The sequence below is a fragment of the Lathyrus oleraceus genome, chromosome 5 (assembly GCF_024323335.1).
Source record: "Lathyrus oleraceus cultivar Zhongwan6 chromosome 5, CAAS_Psat_ZW6_1.0, whole genome shotgun sequence".
In the NCBI taxonomy this organism is placed as follows: Eukaryota; Viridiplantae; Streptophyta; class Magnoliopsida; order Fabales; family Fabaceae; genus Lathyrus; species Lathyrus oleraceus.
The window spans coordinates 609,865,965-609,887,151 of NC_066583.1; positions in this window are offsets into that span (position 1 = coordinate 609,865,965).

The following is a 21,187-nucleotide window of genomic DNA, read 5'->3' on the forward strand; positions in this document are numbered from 1 at the left end:
AAAACATCAGAAATAGTAGTAGAGGAGGGATTACCTACACTACCTTTACCAAGAATTGCTCCACGGTTGTTGTCGCCATAAGTTACATATCCCTTCTTCTTAGCCACGAAGTCAATGAAGAGAGATATGTCTCCTGACGTGTGCCTTGAGCATCCACTGTCGAGAACCCATATTCTCTCGGTAGTCTCGAGGCATTGTACCTATGGCAATATAATTAACAAGAGAAGGTACCCAATTGCTTATTGGGTCCTGAGTGGTGAGGAACGAAATGGTTGCATTTGGGCATCCATTGATAAATGCCTTTAGGAACTAAAAATCTCCTAAATCTACATTTAGCAATGGAGTGGCCTTTCTTGCAACAATAGAGACAAGAGAAATTTACATTTAGATCGCGTTTGCTATCTTCATCCTTTATAACATATTTATATTTTTGATATGGATTAACCATACTTTTTCGAAAGTTTGATTTGTCGATAGCAAAAGTAATCTTGGGCTCAAGAGCCTTGTCAAGTTTGGCCTTTAGGTTTCTTACTTCACCTTGCCAAATGTAACAAGTATCACACCCAAAGTTCATCATTCTACTTCTAAGGTCCTCATAACTTGTTTTTGTGCTTTCCACTATAGAAGCTTTAAGTGCCTCAAGTTTCCTTTCGGATTGTTGAATTTTATGTTCCAAATGTGAAAAAAATTTCTTATTTGAGGCAAGCCTTTTAAAGGCCTCTTTCGCTTCACAGTGTAAAGTATCAAAAGCACTTTGCAATTCATGATGGGACATACTGGAGGATTTTTCATATTTAGCATGTCGTACCTGTTTCTTTTTGTTCTTTTGATGAGCAGAGAGACATAGGTTTGCATTTTCATCTTCATCACTAGAGCTTTCATCATCGGAGGAGTCGTTATCGCTTTCCCAAGCTATGTATGCCCTCCTTGGCTTTGATGGTTTCTTGTGTGATTTGTATGATTCTTTTTCTTTTGTCTTCTTGTTCATCGGACAGTCCGGTTTGTAGTGACCCGACTTTCCACACTTATAGCACGACCCTCTAGTTATTTTTCCTTTTGAGTCATCATTTTTAGAGTACCTAGATTGCTTCCGGAAGTTTACCAAGTTCTTCTCGGAATGTTGGATGCCGTTCTTTCTCACGTAACGGTTGTAGCGTTTAACAAACAGCCCCATATCTTCACTCTTGTCCTCTTCTTCTTCGTCGCTCGATGAATAATCACTTTGCTCTTTTGCTTGAGACTTTGAGGAGGAAGTCTTTAGAGCTATTGATTTCTTTTCACTCACCTTTGCTTTGTCCTTCTTATCTTTCTTTTCGTGTTGTTCCAGGCTCAAGAGAACTTGTTCGTGCTCTTGTAGTTTACCAAACAATGTTGTCAAGTCCAATGTGGTAAGATCATTTGCCTCTTTGATGGCGGTCACTTTCGGCTGCCATTCCCTGTTAAGACATCTTAAGATCTTATTAGTAGCAATATCATTGGAAACAGGCCTACCAAGTGAATGTAATCGGTTGATGAGATGAGTGAATCTCTTTTGCATGTCAGCAATGGTTTCCCCTTGCTCCATGAAAAAGAGATCAAACTCTTGTGTTAGTGTATTGATTCTAGCCAATTTAACATCATTCGTCCCCTAATGGGCAATTTGTAGTGAATCCCACATAGCCTTAGCAGTAGGACAATGGGATACACGATAGTATTCATCTACACCTAATGAGGAGATTAGGATATTTTTGGCTTTCCAATCATAATTGTATTTCTTTTCATCATCATCGGTCCATTGTGCTTCGGGCTTAGGCACCACTTCGTTGTTCTCATTGGTCATGGTTATTTGAATTGGACCATTGAGAATAACATTCCATATTTTTCTATCTATGGAATTTATGTGCACCCGCATACAGTATTTCCAATAACTATAATTTTCACCATTGAAAACGGGAGCTCTATTATAAGCCCTTTTAGGTTCGTTAGCCATTTTCTATCAAAGTTGTATTTTGAAGCACGGAGTGAACCGGAGCTCCTGATACCACTTGTTAGACTATGGCACGGATCTAGAAGGGGGGGGGGGGGTTGAATAAATCCCAATTAAAAACTTGAGTCGGCGCTACCAATTTAAAAGAAAATTGGTTTTGAAAATTTGTTTTAAGTGCAGAAGCGGCCGAGGAAAATTTTAGTCTAAAACGAACCGTTATTAGAAAACCGGATATGCGTTAAGCTAATGGATTAGAGATAAAGTGAAATACAAATCACTATACTATTTGCACACTCAATGATATATTTCACTTACTAGCAAGCCTAGTTCCAATGATCCACAATACCAAATTAAACTGGATGCAAACTTAAGACAACTTTGGCTTATGCAATTTAACAAACACTTGGTGTGCATAAGCACTCCAAGTGATATTTGAGTTGAGTAAGTAATTCAAATTTATCAAGTACAATATACTATTGTACTTTGGATTCAAACAACAGTCTTAATCTCTTACTCAACTTATATCAACGTTTGGTAAAATTGCTTAAACTAAAATCACTTGATTTTTAAGCTGAAAAACACTTATGCAGAAAATTAAAGAAGACAGAGATTTGATGAGGCAGTTCCCCCGCCGTCCTCGCTTCGGGGTACGTCTGCCCTCAATTCTAAAATTAGAATTGAGATGATTAATTAGATATCACCTGTGAAATTTAACCGTTTATACAAGGATTGCAAAGCAAGTAAACAACAGAACTTCCAATGTGTTGAATGATGCTTCCTATCCTTGCTCCTTGATTCAAGACGAATCAAGACCTTCGATCGTTGTAGCTAGACCTCCGATTCCAGCCCCTTTGTTGAAGAATCTTCCGTTCTTCAAACCCTCGGCTCGGCTGATCTCAAACACAACGAATCGAACCCGAATCCTTTAATTCAATATCACCGAATCCGCTACTAGACTGATGAAGACTTCCTCTTCTCAATCACCTTCGCTCGGCTGAATATTGATGAAACAATTCGTCCAAAACCCCCCAAACACAAACCGGTATTGGAGGACAAAACCCTAACGGTTTTATTCAAGAAAGAACCTGCCACAAGCTTCAACCCGAACCGGATTCTTCGATCACAGCTTCGAACCTTATCACCTTTAATCGATCACGAACCACATCAAAAATGATTGTGTGTAGTTGATGTGTTGTGAAATGTTGAAGATGAAGATGATGAGTCTTGGACACCTTTTTCACTCTTTCTTGTTTCCTTGAACACTTGAACTCAAATTGACAAATGTTAGTTGATAAAAGTGTTTTGACTTCTATATATAGTAACTGGCAAACCAACCAAAAATAACAGCTTTTCAAACAGTGGAAAGTACTTAGAAAACTGAGTTTACGCACGAGCGGTCGACCATAGGTCAGCGTGCGCTGACCCATGGGAAATGCGCCGACCCCTATGGTCGACCCAAGGTTTCGTGCGCTGACCCATGGATAGCATCATTATGCCATGCGCCGACCTCTGGTCCACTCAAGGGTTTTATGCGCTAACCCGTGAGTTATGCGCCGACCCTTATGGTCGACTCAAGCACGCATGCGCTGACCAATCTCCAATTTGGCTGAGTTTTGCGCTGACCCGTGAGCTATGAGCTGACCCTTATGGTCGACTCAAAGTCTTCAAATCTGCAGAAATCTGTGTTTTGTGATTTTCATGCATTTCGTCATGATCACACTTTGTCCACATATGTTCTTAAAAATTATAACAGATTTAGATAAGCGTAGGAAAGGATATGATGGGTAATGTGTTGCATTTGTTTGTAGACGTGCATGATGGTCTTTTGTCATCATCGAAACTTGCGATCGTATGTTGTCTGACTCTTTTACATCTACATTCTTAACTTTAACTTTTGCCATTAAGAGTTTTCTATGATGGATTACAAGTGCATAAAATTATCTAGGTTCAAGGTTTTTGTTTTTAAATATTCATTTGAGCAGAAAATCATTTATTTTTCTAACCCTTTTTTTGTTTTATATCAGAAACAAATAACTTCAAGATGAAGCATTTGATCTTCCTCAAATATCAAGGAGTCGAAGATCAACCATATGATCTTCAGGGATAAATTAATTTTTATTTTAATATTTTGTGTAAAAAATTTAATATTTTGGGTAAACATTGTAGTTTGTAAACAAATTATTTTTATTTATTTTCTGTGTAAACAATGAACTTCAATTGAAAAAAATAATCTATCTTACCCCTCAGTTTTATTTAAACCGAGATGTATGAGGCGCTAGTTTTGTAAATAATAAAAATGCAGATGATGGGGTTCGAACCCATGTGCAAATTAATTTACCCATCGGTGTTTAAAAACCCGAGGTGATAAGTCGTTACTTTTCATGACGTCCTTCGTTACATTTGTATTGCAGCCGAGGTAAAATGCATTTCGTTTCTGACGTTAAAAGCCCTTTTTATAGTAGTGGGTGCACAATCTCAGAGCTAGAAGGCTTAACTTTTTTTTTCTTATCTATAATGTTAAAGGGGACTTATGCCTTTGCAATGATAACTATATTTATATACTTACCTTCCTATTTGGTTCTTTTATTTATATTCTTGTGCATGGTATGCTTTATTTAACTTATTTGTGATCCTCTAATTCACTGTATGATTCATTTGCGTCGGGGCTTTGAATCGATTGGTAGTTTTTGTCCTTGTTGCATTCAAACTTGATTATCATCTCTGGACCTTTAAATTCGTTTGTTGCATGTTTACTACTGGCATATTTATTGAACTATGTGGTCCCGACTGGGGCATCGAAAAATGACACATAAGCTTCGTATGGCTCCAATCGGGAAGAGTTAGTGTCATCCACCAACGTCACTACGAACCGTCCTTGGACAAAGGTAGGGTTCCTGTCCCTGCCTCTGGTGTCTCCTAGTTTGGGACGCACATCTATGGGCTCAACCACCTACACTTTTGGAGTGACTAGTTTTTAAGAGGGGGTGTGTCAACTACGCTTAAAGCATTTTCACCAAGTAAGGAATTTGCCTCGGAAGAGCGACTTACGTCATCTTGTAGAGGGTTATAAGAACCTTTTGCGTTTGAAATGTTTCTCATAATTAACAAATTAATTATTGATATTTCACAAAACCTTAACAAAATACTTATGTTGCCGAAACAATTGCAAAGGAAACGTATTCTACTTCTCTTTGATTCTCTCTTTGACTCTCTCTTTGACTAACTGCATAATTGAGAATTGTTACTATGGAAACATCTATCAATCGATTTCACTTTGCAAGGATATGTGTTCTAGATGTTGTGGATTGTGCTTGTCTCCTCCATGTACCTTTACTAGAGGGGTGTTGTTGGGTGATCAACATCGTTGTGGCTAGCTTACCTGTCCATGGCTGTAGAGGCTAGGTTACCTTTATGTGGGTGCTCTCGATCGATTCTTACTAATGGTGAACTGAGTTATTTATCCCTTTCGTGTATTTTCCTAGGGGTCGGAGTTGTTCTCTATCGATCCTCCAAAGTTCAATCAATGGTGTGTTCGAAAAGGAGGCTAAAATCTACCTTCACTAATCTGGATGGACTAGTCTTGATATAACTTACTTGGACATCATCGTTGATTAAGTGATTACATTTTTTGAAGGTGGCTTCTTTAATATTCTCCTTTTCCAGTCTGCATAGGTTGAGCCTGGTTTCTCTTTTATACTATACTATCTCCAAGCGACATGGCAAAACCTCAGTGTTTAACCTTGCCAAGAAGGTCCTGCTAATGACGTTTGTGATAGGTCTCTTGCACAAAATCATCATAAAGTCGAGGTTATCTTCTCTCGCTCGCTCCTTTTCCATCGACGATATTAGATATGCCGCTCCACAAGGGAGAGTTACCGAATTATCGAAGGGCAGTTGATTTCAGCCATCATAAGCATTAAAATCCGATTGATGGAGATTTAATTGCTTGATCGTGTCAGGGAGGAAGTTGTTATTCCAATTCTATCATCTATGAGGGATCATATGAGCATTTCACCAGCAACAGTGACAGTGATAACTGAAGGCAACTTCGTGTTCAAGGTACCGTTTATCTTCTCGCGACCTAGACATCCTAATGCCACTCGATCCTCGTTTTGCAGTTTGGTATCAAATATCAATTGAAAGAGCTGCTCTGATGACAGATCAACACCAGATTTTATTGTGTTGTGGATCTTACCGATGGCGATCAAGGAATGGAATCTGAACATCTAACATAGCTCTTCATTGAGATGTATGAGGTGACTGTCTCTTTCTTTCGACAGTTCTCGTAGAGAATTGACTTTGGATCGAGAACTATCTATTTGTGGAATTTCGTGAAAATTATGAGTCAATTCCCGCAGATCGCGCTATTGTTCCGTTCTAGAATCAGAATTGGTGTTAATCGAGGGTAGAGGATCCTGAATCAGTGGTGACGATCTCCGATACGGTGGCATGAGGTGGACCTGCAAAATTAGCACACTAACGTCCAAGTGAGTTCAGAGTCCTAAATGAATATGATAAAAAGTGGAGATAAAAAAATGTACCATAAATCTCACGTGTATTCACTTTATAAGTTGAATTATTTTCACTATGTTTTGAGATTTGCATTGAATCTTTGGCTTGACATTATTATTATTTAAAAATATATATTAATTTTTTAAAATACAGTATAAAATCATAAAATTTTAAAAAATTCTTATTTTACAACAACAACAAAAAAATCGATATTAAATCATACATTTTGGAAAAACTATGATCTTATTATATATGCGTTTTCAAAATTTTGAACACTCTAAGATGAAATTGAATTTATCAAGAATTATGACAGTGTTAGCTTCGAGTTTTTTTTAATAATTGTAAAAAAATAAACTATCATTTTTTCTAAATATTTTGATGCACATCTACATGACTTGTTGAATTTTGAAAAAACCGGTGACACCCTATAATAAATATCAAATTTATTTTTAAAACATATAGTATTATCGTTGTCTTTCTTAATTAATTGTAAAAAATATTCTACCGAATATTTAAAAAAAAAATCCAATACACTTTACATTTTATACTTGTTTTTAAATTATATGGTAAAATATAATACTTTTACAAAATTTATAATTTTATATTAGACTTCTGAAGTTTTCATAATTTTTTTATCTATATGATATTTGAAAAAACAGATATAACTATATATATTTTATAATGATTTAAATATTTTGACATGCTTTTTGGTTTTAGTTTTTTTTTTTAAAAATAATTCTTAAATGTTAAAAATCATTTTGATTTTAATCTCTAAAATAAAAATTAATAAAAAAAATTGTAGAAAAATCCACAAAAAATTTACAAATTTTCAATCCAAAAAAAATTCAAATGAAACTTGCAGAAAACCTACTGATTTTTTGTGGATTTTAATTTAAGAACTAAAATAAAAAAAAAATAATAATCAGAAACTATTTTCAGTAAAAGAATTATTTAAAAACTAAAATAAAAAACACATCATACGATTAAAAAAAGACTATTTACACCTTTTTATAATTTATGACTTTATAACTTTTTAAAAAAATCGTATAAAACCATAATTTTCCCAAAAATTTAAGATTTTATAAAATAATTTAAAAAATGGTATAAAATAAATTTTTTAAAAAACAATTTAAACTTTTTTATTTTATTATTTATTTAAAAGACAAAATGGTTATTAAGATACAAATTGGGGGTGTCAATTACAGTTGTGAGGACAGGGCTAGATTGACAATGAGGCCCATTAAAATTCTTCATAGGAGTGGGCCAATCCCTAACTAAATATAGGAACATTTTAATTCTGTTTACCTACACCACAAATATACTTTACCTACACCCCAAATAAACATAATACCCCCAAAATACATCCATTTAAACAATATTTCAAAATATCTCAAAAGAAAATCAACTTAGTATTTTTTATATCCCCAAATAAACATAATACCCCCAAAATACATCCATTTATATTCTGTTTATTTAATAGATTAGACAAAATCGACCAACTATTAATAGTGTTGTAAATCTCAAATCTCTCCGTCAAAAATATTAGATTAAATTGAGTATTGAAGACAATTTTTAGATTAAATATTCAAATTTAAAATATTGAGATATATAATATTTGATTTAAATATTCAAATCTATTGAGAAGGAAATGTTTTAGAAATTAAAAAAAAATCGGACTATTTGGATCTTTTGCCATATGAAATTATGCTTTTGAAAAAAAATTGTTTTAATTTTTATATAAAAAAAAGTATTTTTAAAATTCAATTGATTTATATAGGGGAGTATGAGGTAAAAGATACATATATTTAGATTTTTCTTAATACACATTTTTTTGGGCCTGTTTATTTTGACTTTCTTAATAAATAACTTTTATATTTTAATATAATTTTGTGTAAGTAAATTTTACAAAGAAATTTTTATGAAATTTTAATTAATAATTTGGTTTGAATAATTATTCTTAAAATGTTATTTTAAATATTTTATCATTTTATTGAAAAAAAATTGGATATCAAAATTTCAAAATATCACTTAATTTTAAGGCTATTTCAAATAATTTTTCATAAAAATAATTATTGAGATACAATTTTTTTAAAAAAAATGTGATTTCGACTATGTTTTGATCATCAATAATGTATTTTTATTTTATAAAATATCAAAATTAGTCTTTCAATTAAAAAAAATGAATATATAAAAACTTGTAATATTTTGTAAAATAATTTCATAAAATTTATTTTTAGAAATATAAAAAAAAATCCATTTTTTTAAAATTAAAACATACAGACCCTTAATAGCAAAATAAATATAGAAATAATGGGGAATTAAAAATCCGTCGATCATAAAAAAGAAAACTATCCGTATATTACAAGAAGTATCATATTAAAAAAGTAAAACGTAATAAAGAACAAAGAAACAATAAACAACAACAACAAAACTAACAATACGAAAAGACCACGGTAGAGGAAGGACCAAGATTAGAGGAAAGATCACACAAATGAACCCTACCTAATAAAAGACTCAAGCTATATCTCAGACCGCTAGAACTACCATCAACTGAACGGGGACCCACAAAAAGGACCAAAACCATAGAAAAACCTCTGAATCAGATTCCTCATGATCCGATGTTGGTTAAGGGATGACATGCTGTCATTGCAGGTCGTTTAACATGAAAAATCGGATAAATTAGACTAAATATGAGCAATTTAGAAGCAAAAGTATGGAAAAAGCATGGAAAAAATACAAAGGGTGAAGAAAATGACTTAGTATGAAAATTTGTCAAAAAGGAACAAAAACACGTTGAGGCCACGTGAATCAACGCGCACGCGTCACTTCAGAACACGCCCGTATTTTCACCATCAATATGCAACGCGCCCGCGTCGCTCCTCAGTGCGGTCGCGTTATGACGCTTTTCCAACATATTTTTTTGGGCTTTAAAAGGAAAAAGTGGAGAACAAAAAAGGGGTTCGGTTTCCTAGAGAAAAAGTGACGAACTTTGGCGATTTTGAAGCTTGCAGAGGTCATTGGAGCCATTAGAGAGCTTTTTCTTCAATGATTCTTCATGATCTTCTAGTCTATGCTTGTGGCATTAATTAACTTCAGTAGCTAGATTTCTCTTAGGTTAGATCTTATTTGATGATGAACCTGTTTTCATTTGATTGGGACTCATGATCGGATGATGTTAATGTAATTGTCTTGACTCTCTATTATTATTCAGTTATAAATTATGCTCATTGCCTATTGTTTGTTTCAACATTCAATTTGATTTTGATAATTAGTGACTGCTGACACAAGGGCTTGTTATCTGAACTACTATAACTGTTGAATTCTCTAATTGACTAAGGATATGATAATTAGGAATTATGACTTAGGGACTAACGAGCACTATTGACTAGTCTGACATTACAATTAGCCCGAGGGATCGGGGGATTGACGCCTAGACTAGCGAGCTTCACGCCAAGGGACTGTGTGTAGTGGAAGAGTTAGCCTGTCATGTAACTCTATAGTCATTACATGTTTGTTAACGCGCGTTTCATCAATCAAATAAAAATAGGAGATTATTATGATAAGATTTGACTGCCTCTATCATTATTGTTATTAAAACTCATCTCTTGTGTTTTTGATCAAATAACCTGAAAAACCCCATTTACTATTCTTATTTATATCACACAACATACCTTGTTCTAAATTTTCAATCCCTGTGGAGACAGATTTATTTTATTACTTTGATTACAATGCTAATACACTTGTTAGTAAATTATCATCAAATTTTTGGAGTCGTTGCCGGGGATTGTTGATATATTCAACAAGGCATAGTCTTATACTTGTTTTGTTTTAGTTTTTTAATTTTAATTTTTGATATTTTATCATTGATTGTTCTGTTAATTTATGTTTTATAATTTTGATTTTTTTACCTTGTTTTACGTTGAACAATGCTACTAATGTATTGTTTTATGTGTTTATGTGAGGTTCGAGTTCGACGCTTGTATCGTTGGATTTATAGCTAGAGAGAACCAGGCGGTCACTATGTAAAGCAAAGATCAAAGCCTTATTAACAACCGAACAACAAAAAGAGGATCATGAAATGGAAAATCCACCGCGCCAGACGTTGTGGGATTACTATAAACGAACCAATGCTGGTCAAATCTCACTTGGATTCCAAATAGCGAATCCAATGATTTTTATTATTAAGAATTTTGTGTTGTAGGATCTGCGAGATAAACCTTTTAACGGGAAGGCCATTCGTGACCCATGAGACCTGATCCATGTGCAAACCAACAGATGTAACTGATGACTAAGCAAAATTGTGTCTGTTTGGATTTTCATTAATTGGTAGAGCGAAGGATTGGTTGTAGTGTCTTTCCAATGGAATGATCCAAACATGGAAGGATTTATAAGGTGGGTTCTTGGAGAGATACTATTTTAATGCGCAGTTTGTCGAAAGAAAATATGCAATTTCAAATTTTATCCAGGAGGAGAGTGAGTCATTGTCGGATATGTGGGAGAGATTCAAGTTGTTACTCCGCAAGTGCCCGAACCATAACACGAGTTCGATGAAACAAATGACATAATTTATAAGAGGATAGACAACGCCCACCCAAATTCTTCTTGATGCCTCATGTGGGGGTAAACTGAGAGCTAAAATTGATGAAGAAGTTAAGACACTCATTGAAAATATGTGCCAAAACGAGTACCACTCGAGTGAGCGAGCTGGGAAGGGAAAAAGTGTGTTAGCTATTAACACACAAACTACATTACTAGCCTAACTGGAGGCTCTCACCAAACAGTTGACTGCTTCTTAGTTGACACATGCTAATGTGAGCAATATCCAAAGTCTAAGATGTGATTTCTTTCGAGGTGATCATTTAAATGGTAATTGTGCTCCAAACATGTTGAGTGCAAAAGTTCAATATGCAAAATTCCAAAGAAACAATCCATACTCTAACACGTATAACCATAGTTAGAAGGATCACCTTAATTTCAAGTGGAGAACAATAATCAAACCTTGAATGCTGGTTAAGGTGTACCTCAATAATCTCAAACGCCTCAATGAAAACCGTCTGTGTTGGAGGAAACTCTCTAGGGGTTCATGCTTTCTACCCTAGAGAATTTTCTAAAAGTAAGTTAGGCGCATCAAGAGATGATGAAAATTCAACTAGCCATAAACAAGAACAAATAAGCCTCCATAAAGAATTTAGAGGCACAAATTGTGAAGTTGTCTACGTAAATAATGGCTCAGACTAATTCAGGAGGGGGATTCAAGGGTAACATTATGGATAATCCAAAGAATAAAATTGGTAGTGCTATTGGGTTGAGGATAGAGTGGTAGGTACATCCATACAAGCTAGCGGGGAGAGTAAAATGAGTGAAGATGATATGAAAAAGAGTGAAAAGAAAGTGGTGATAGAAGGTGATGTTGAGAATAAGAAAAATGAGGTAGAAAAAAGTGAGATTGAGAGTAATGATGAGGTTAAGAGTTGGACTCTTGACCTATTTATAGATAAGAACTCACCATCGAGTAAGACCAAGAAACAAATTCTATATGATCTTATCCCGATGCTCCCCAATTATATCAAAGTACCATACCCTTTTTTGAAAAATAATCCTGAGATGAAAGATGAAAAAAAGAGCAGTTAAAAAAGTTCAAGGATATTTTGCAAAACATTTAAGTCAACATTCCTTTTGTGAAGCCATGGACCAAATGTCGGTGTATTCTAAGTTTATAAAAGAGCTACTCTCTAGAAAATGATGTTTGAGATATGATGAAAATGACATTTTGGTTGGGGAGTGTAGTGTTATGATTCAAAGGAAGCTTCTGATAAGTGGTATTTGCGTCGTTCTTTCTAGTCGCTTTCCTTTAGTATTTTACCATATTTTGTTCGATTTCTTTTCATTTTTCATGTTTTATACTTTGGTTTGTGTTTTTTTTTGTCAATTCCAGGATCTAATGAGCACCCAAGACAAAGAGGGATCAAAGGCAAGCTAAATGGAAATTTGGCAAGTTCTCCCATACAAAAACCAAGGGGATGCTACGGCCACCCGTAGCAGCATGACGCCCTACCTCCCCCATTTGAAACTTTCCAATAGAAGATCCAGGGGCCTTCTACGGCCACCCGTAGCAGCTGCTATGGGCCGTAGCAGGGAGGCAGGAGAAAAGTCAAAGATATGTTTTTCTTCTATAAATGGAATGATTCACTCTTAATTGTGGCTCTTGAGCATGATTGAATATTTATAAAATCTGATTATTTCACATTGAACCAAATATATTTAGCACTTTTATTATTTCCTTATAAAACTCATAGCCTGTTATGAGTTTAGGGTTCCTAACTTTTATCACTTTTCATTCCTAATTTTTATTCTATTTTTCTTTGTAAATCAAGTCTCCAAGGGAGCAATTTATGGAGCAAGGTTATTCATATTTCAGGTTTTATAATTCATTCTCTTTATATTATTCATCTCTTGTATTTGATCGATATGATTTTGAAGATGAATACCTCTATGATTTTGTTTACCCTTACTAATAGTGAGTAGATTCTTAGGGACTAGGGGTTATGAGGATTATTTTATGACCTATTGTATGATCTGTTACTATCGATTGCAAGAATTTTAATTAAAATTATTTTATAATCTGGATACATGCATTCCAACTTCATTACAAAAGTAAGTGGTTCTCAGGTATCAACCGTAGTTTGAAAGGATATGTGTCGATACCAGAGCTCGTATTTTTAAACAACCTAGTTTGGACGATGTGGAAGCTGAGGAACGAATTTGAGAAAACATATAGCTAGGAAAAAGTAATGACTCATCGAATAATAATCTGGATGATGCGAAAGCCCACAGATTATTCATCGATGATATGGGCAATGCGCTAGCGAAAACAGGTAGTGTCCAATTTTATCTATTTTCTATAATTTATGGGAAGTTCTCGTAATAGATGTGACAAGGATCATATAATTGTGTTATAAACATGAACTGTAACCATGTGTCCTATTTTCCCCAATTTGAGATTTAAGGGATTTTTTTGTTAAGTTATTTCCATTTAATTGCTTTTTCGTTTAAGTTGCTTACTAAAATCTCTTTTTTGATTTCTCTAGATATACACTGATAGGACAAGAGTTCAGTACTTAAACCATTGACCTCCGTGGTTCGATATCTAATTTATTACTCCACGACAGCCATGCACATATGGTTGCATCATGTTTTTGGGGCCGCTGTCGGGGACCAATTGCGTTTAATATTGAATTTATTTTTGACCATCATATGGACTAGAGCTTACTTTTCTGTTTGTTTTATTTTGTTTATTTACATTGGTTCTCACTGCTCTTGTATGCATAGAACGTGTTCTGTTGATAGCTTAATTAAGCTCGTTGACGAAATTAAGCGTTTCTTACTCGAAAGGCGCCAAAGTCTTAGATTATAAACTATGGACGATTTGGTTGATACTAAGCCCCTTAAAGATTATGATATTCCTACCGAAGTGGAATCACATTGTAGTATTGTGCACCTACCAATTTCAACTAATAATTTTGAACTAAAACCTTCTTTGATGGGTATGGTACAAAAAAACCAATTTATCGGTTTACCTTTGTAAAATCCTAATCTTCATCTTTCTATTTTTGTTGACAATTATGGTACCGTTAAGGCAAATAGTGTTGATCAAAACACCATCCTCCTTCGTTTATTTCCCTTTTCTTTAAGAGGCCATGTGCGGGCTTCACACCAATCATTGCCTGCCAATTCTATTACTTCATGGACCCAATTGAAAGCGGACTTTCTAGAGTGGTACTTTCCTCCAAGTAAAATGACCCAAGTTAGGAATGAGATCAACAAATTTAGGAAAGAAGAAGAAGAGTCATTGTTTGAAGCGTGTGAGCGTTAAAATATTTTCTAAGGCTATGCCCTTTCCATAGGCTTGAGAAGTGGATGATTATCCATACTTTTTACAATGGTCTCCTTTACTTCATAAGGATGAGAACTTAAATGCCGCTTCTGGTGGAGGCCTAAAGAATACAACATATAATTTGATAGAAGAGATGGCCAAAAACCACCACTCATGGGGAAACGTGTGATAAGTTGCCTCTAAGTCTACTCCCAAAACTGGTGGTATTTATGAGGCTAATGTGTTTGATCATATAAACACTAAGGTGGATAATATTTACCAAAATATAGATAACTTAAGCATTTCCCCTTCCACACCTAATATTCCAGCCCCTGCTGCTTCCGTTGCTCCCACCACACTCTACTTTGAAATATGCGGAGTTAATGGGCATACCGATAGAGATTGTCAAATGATCCTTACAAAAGGACCCATCCAAGAAAATTATAACTTTATGAATAATAACTAAAGGAACAACCCATATTCCAACGCATATAATTCGGGGTGATGTGATCACCCCAACTTCTTTTATAGGTACAACAATCTCCAACAAGCCATGGGACCTCCAGGTTTCCAAAAAGATACACAACTCGAGCCTAAGAAGTCTAACCTTAAACTTTTGATGGAGAATTTTGTTTTGACACAAACCTGTCAAAAATAATAAGTTTAGAAATCAAAACCTCCTCAACAAATAGGCGCTTAGGCAATTGAACACTAAGGTTGATAACATTGTCACACACCGAAATGTTGGAGACTCAAATCTCCCAAGTGGCACAATGACAAACTGATTTCTCCATCCCTCCCGAATCATTTCTGGGGCAGCCCGAACAAAATCCTAAGGGACATTTGAATGTCGTAATAACCCATAGTGGTAAGGAAGTAGATAAGTCTAGTGATAGAGAGAGATAGAGGTTGAAGTGAGTGTGCAAACACCGCTTGAAAAGGAGGTTGTTGAAGAGGTTGAGAAGGAGGCACCTTATGTTGTTCCTCCTCCCTACAAACCTATTGTTCCTTTTGCACAAGTGCTTGTGAAAGCCTAGGTGAAGGCGCAATTCAAAAAGTTTGTGGAACTTCTTAAGAAGATCCACCTCAATGTGCCTTTTACCGAGGTGCTAACTCAAATGACCTCTTATGCTAAGTTCTTAAAAAAGACCCTTTCCAATAAAAGAAAGCCAGAGGACCATGAAACTATGGCCTAACCCTTGATAGTATTATTGTAATTCAAAACATGGTTATCCTTAAGCTCAAAGATCTTGGAAATTTCTCTATCCTTTGTCATATAGGTACCATTGACTTTTAGAAAGCTCTATGTGATTTTGGGGCTAGTGTTAGCCTAATGCCTTTATCCGTATGTAAGAAGTTGGATATGGGGGACATGAAACCTACCAATGTGTCTTTGTAACTTGCTGATAGATTGGTTTAGTATCCTATATGTATGTTAGCTGATGTCCCGGTGAGAGTGGGAGAGTATTATGTGTCGGAGGACTTTGTGATAATGGACATCGATGAAGATATTCAAATACCTATAATTTTAGGAAGGCCTTTCTCAGTAATGCAGGGGCCATCATAGATGTCAAGAGAGGGAAGTTGACCTTTGAGGTAGGTGATTAGAAAATCGAATTCATTTTGGCAAAACTATTGAAGAAACCTTCTTTAAGGGACTCTTATTGTTTGGTTTATTTGTTAAGCAGTCGTGTTCAATAGAACGCACAACAATCTCCTCCGATCATTAAGTTGTAGGAAAGTTTACTTGATGGTATTAAGGTTGAGAAAGTTGATACCCAAGATAAGGGTTATGAAGAATCTTTGGGGGAAAATTCTATCCCCACTAACCAAGGCATCTATGTGTCTTTCAAGAAAGGTGACAAGTCCAAGTATAATAAGGCCCATCTAGAGCCAAACATGAATGAGTCTAAGGATAAGAAGAAGGTGAAAGAGAAAATTTGTGATAACCGAACCAAAAGTATGAGCATCCTCATTGGAGGAAGAGAAAAGAATGAGGTTGCAAGGCTTGGATGTCTAGAGTGAATTGGGTCCCTTCAATGGCTATGGAATACGTTAAGGATTCCAATTAGAAGGCGGCACCCTCTTGGGTTGAAGATGTAGATGGTCGAGCTAAACGACCTTAAACAAGCGCTTCGTGGGAGGCAACCCACACTTTTTTGCACTAATATGTTTCTTATTATTTGTTTCTTTTTCAGTAAATAAAAAGTTCACAAGAATGAAGTCGGGCAAGCGCCAAATTGTTGGAAACACTGAGAAAAACTAATTGTGGAATCATGCCCAAAAGAAAACCCCAAGAAACCAAAAATCCCCATAGAAATAGCAGTGACCTACTACGGGCACTCATAGCCGTTGCTATGGGTCTTAGTTGGCCCACCCCAAAACCCTAATTTTACCAACCATTCGCCTTGGGAAACAATGCCCTACTACAGGCGGTTGTAATAGGGCATGCAGAGGGATATTTCAAAGTTTCAAATCTTTTTCAAATTCAAATCTCCTTGGGACCTCATACACAATCAAATAAACCAATCATCACACATTTATTCCATTTAAATACACCAAATCTGATTTTTAACCATCATCATCATTGTAGTGGTAAATTCATGACCATCAAGCCATGGATAAACTTGACGTCGAGAAAACCAGTGTCGCCACCGTGCTTTTATTGTTTCCAAAGGAAAAAGGAAAATTACGAACAAAACCCAAAGATAAGAAGTTTTCAAATTAAAACTTCTAAAACGCCAGAGATAACAGATAAGAGGGTTGGTTACACAAAGGGAAGGTGTTAGCGCCCAAAGTGTCCTAGGTACTTCTAGGGAGCCCTTTTTTATGCGTGTATGTGTTTTTGGTATAAAATATGTTTTGAGAAAAAAAATAGAGTGTGGAGATGAGAAAATAATTCATTGATTATATTTTTGTGTTTAACAAGACCTTCGGACTTGTGCCTACGTACCAACAGAAAAATGAAGGATTAAAACCTCGTAGTTCGTGATATCAATTTCAAAATAGGTGAGTTGCTTTTAACAAAATTTAAGTGGAAAGAGGCACAAAAGGCCCAAAAGTTTGAATGAGTGTTACTTCTTTTTGTCTTTTAAAATTTTAAGTCAATATGATTAGATTTACTTACAAGTTTGATTTAAGAAAAGAGTTTAAAAATTCAATGGTATAAGGCCAAAGTTTCTATTTGAAATAAGGTCTAAATTTGAAATCACAAGCAAAGAAAGTTTTTGAAAAGGGGAAGAGGTTTTGAAATTTAAGAAGTGGGAGGAGATGAAGAGATTAATCCTAAGCATAAAATTAAAAGTTAAGAGTTGAAAAGATCTGACCAAGGGGACACAATCCAACAGACAAGAGTGTCATATAGAAAACTCACTTTCCCTTTGGACTTGGAATCAAGCAATAATCAACAAGCAATTAGCAATATGAAGATCAAGGCATCAAATAAAGATGGCCACATCTAAGCAAGAAAATCCCATAGCTAGCAGTCTTCTTTATCTTCTCATGTATCAAATGAAATACTCTTTGATCCACTTAGAATGAAGCATTATACACAAGATCAAAATGATAGTTTACATCAAGACCATGTAGAAGATAAGCTCAAATGAATCCCAATACTTGCGTTAGATGAATGCTGAATTCTCAATAAATTGGTCTCAAAATGTTGGCATTGGCCAAGTCTTTTTTTGCATAGGGAATGCTGCCTAGTTCTAAGTCCAAAAGTTCAGATCAAGATCAACAGTCCACCAAACATTTTTTTAGGGTTTTTGTTGTTTATTAAGTATTTTAAGGTCCTAAGACCACAAACACAATCAAAATACACAAACAAAATATATATAATCATAATATATGGCTCAAATGAGCAAAGTAAAAATGACATAAACATAAACAAGTTAAATGAAATGTAAATGGCAATGAATGATAAATGACTAGAAATTAAATTGCATAAAGTAAATGACTTGAAAGTAAGGCAATATTAACAATAGTTAGTCAAGTGTTAGTTAAAATTAATTGGATGTTAGTAGGGTTTTGCTTTTCAATTGATTAAGTCATTCTTTGGAGAACACTCAACCATCTATTCACAAGCATGAATCCTTGAACCAAGACATCTTCCATAGGAAGAAAAAAAGGCCAAGTTTCCACACAATACCATGAAATATGGGAGACTTACAATCTCACTTACTAGAATGATATGCTTTTAGGGTCAAATTTAGCTCTATGTTAAGCAATCGTAATTGGACTTATGTAGAACTCACAACTATCTGAGGTTGGGCAATACAAATTTAGGTGTTAATGCATGTTATATATTTGGTATAATGAACCAAACTCCTAAAACATACCACACACTAAAAGAAAAGATCAAAAGGGATGGACATATCCCATCACTAATTATACTGGTTCATCTGACACAAAGTCATCGATGAACCAATTAGCCTTAGGATATTGAGACTTTATTAGTCAATGAAAGGAATGGAAAAGAATAGGGATGAAGATAAAGAGGGAAGGGAAGTGAAAGAAACACAAATTGGTCATGGGAGGAACTTTATCAAATTAAAATCATTCATTCATTTTGGGAGATGAAATGTACATTTCATCAATCCCCTAAATCCATTTTAATTCAACAAAAGTCAAATAAACCTTGACCAAGGCCCAAACAAATAGTCAAACATCACAAGACCATAAAAATGGCTCAACATAATCTTCACACAATTAATCAATAAAAAATCAAATTAAAAATGCATTAAAATTCAATTTAATTTGGTCAAAATCTAAAATCTCTTCAAAATACCAAATAAATGGCCAAGAGATTTATCCTAGGTCAAGCAAGGTCAAAGGACCTGAGACAAAAAATTTCATGATTTTTGAAAATTCAGAAGTATTTTTAAACAATTAAAAGTATGCATAAAAACATTTAATTCATGAAAGATATCAAAAAATTAACCCAAAAAATAATTTTAATTTGGAAAAGAAAAAAGAAAAATATTTAAAGATTTTTGGTGAAAGTCCCATATTTTTTGGATTAAAAATGAAATTAATATGAATTAAACAAAATAAAGCAATTAAATGAAAAATTAGAAAATACAAAAAAACAAGGCCCACCAGATCTCCCTCATTAATTGAGGTGGCAGATCTGATGGCCACACGCGCGCTACCCGTTGTGGACTTGAGTCAAAGCGCCACACGTGTGGTAATAAAAACCAATGGCTAAGATTAGAACGCTGGACCAAGATCAGATGGTTGGAACCTTGCCAACACACCACCGGAGCCCTAGCTCCGACCATCTTCTCTGGTGAGGACCATCGGACTGGTCTAACCTAAACTTCATGAAAAATGGAAAACAAAGACACTAATTTAAAGAGAAAATGCTCAGGATTACGAATCTGACCTCAATTTTCTCCAATTCCAAGTATATAAAAAGATACATGGATTTAAATTTTGAGGATCATTAACTAAGTTGCTTCGATTTGACCTCAGCCAACTAAAAATCATAAAGAATAGTGAAGAATTGAGAGAGAATCGAATTTTTCTGAAATTTAACCTTCGAGTAGCTTCAATTCAGCTTGATCTTGATCTGGATTTGCTTGATTCTTCCTCCTTTTGCTTGCAGTGATCAATTGAGATGAAAAGAGCAATGAATTCTTGGAGTTTGAAGTTCAAAATAGAAGGTGAAATTTAAATTCGATTTCAATGAAATCCTCAAGAAATTCTATGGATTTAGGGGTCTGAGTTGTCTTGGCAAAGCTTGGGCAATGTGTTGATACATTTTTGAGCTCATGGCACTGGTATTTATAGGCTCTTCAAATGCTTTTTGCACACTTCCATTCAAAGCCCAAAGAATGATGTCAAAGGGTCCAAAATCATGCACATGTGATGCTGAAAATAATTCATGAAGCCATGCAATGTGGAATGGAAATTGGTCATGAAAATCTTCCAAATGGGGCCATGCATTGCACCCATGTGCAAGTCCTTCAAATTTGATTCAAATGAGATGATCTTGGACTTTTTGGTAAGGTGAAATCAAGGCGAACAACTTTCATGTTTAACACTTTTCCATTTGAAGTTTGGATCATGATGAATTTTAAGGTGGAAGTTTGGAAAATCAAACATATTTGAAAATTTTCTAAGTACGAAGTCAAATGTTCACTTCTTCCACCTTGGATAACTTTTTCTATGGACTTCAAATGGAAAACATTCCTTCATCAAAGTTGTAGAGCTTTAAAATATCTTTAATTTGGTCACAAATTTGACCTTATTTGGATTTGGCATGAAGGAGTTATGCATTTTATAAGTTGAGGAAAATCACTTGTTCAATGGTAATGACCCAAAATGACCTATAATGTTTCCTCTTGGCACATGCACTTCAAGTTGAATTTGAACTTCCTACAAAAATAAAAGTTGAAGACGACAAATTTAATTTGATAATGGAATTTTAATGGATTTCATATCATTAAAATAGAGCAAGTTATGGTCCTTGGAAGTTGACCTCCTAACTAGGGTTCAGAGAAAATGAACTATAATCTTTCACCATAACAAATAACTTTCCAAGCAAAACTAGATCTTGAATTAAACATGAAAGTTGTTTGGAATGTCATAAGGAGTAAAGTTTATCTTGTAATCAGTTTCATATGACACAAATTGTAGGAGATAGGATCTAGGGAACCCTAGTTTTGACTAGTTGACTTTCTCTGGTCAACCACCATGAACCATCTTTCTAGCTTGACAGTCTCTTGATTTTTGGGACTCATGGAATATCATATATGTGTAATATGATGGAATATGAAATATACCTTGAAATATTTGATCAAATGGTGAAGAAGCTTACTGAGGAAGTCATACAA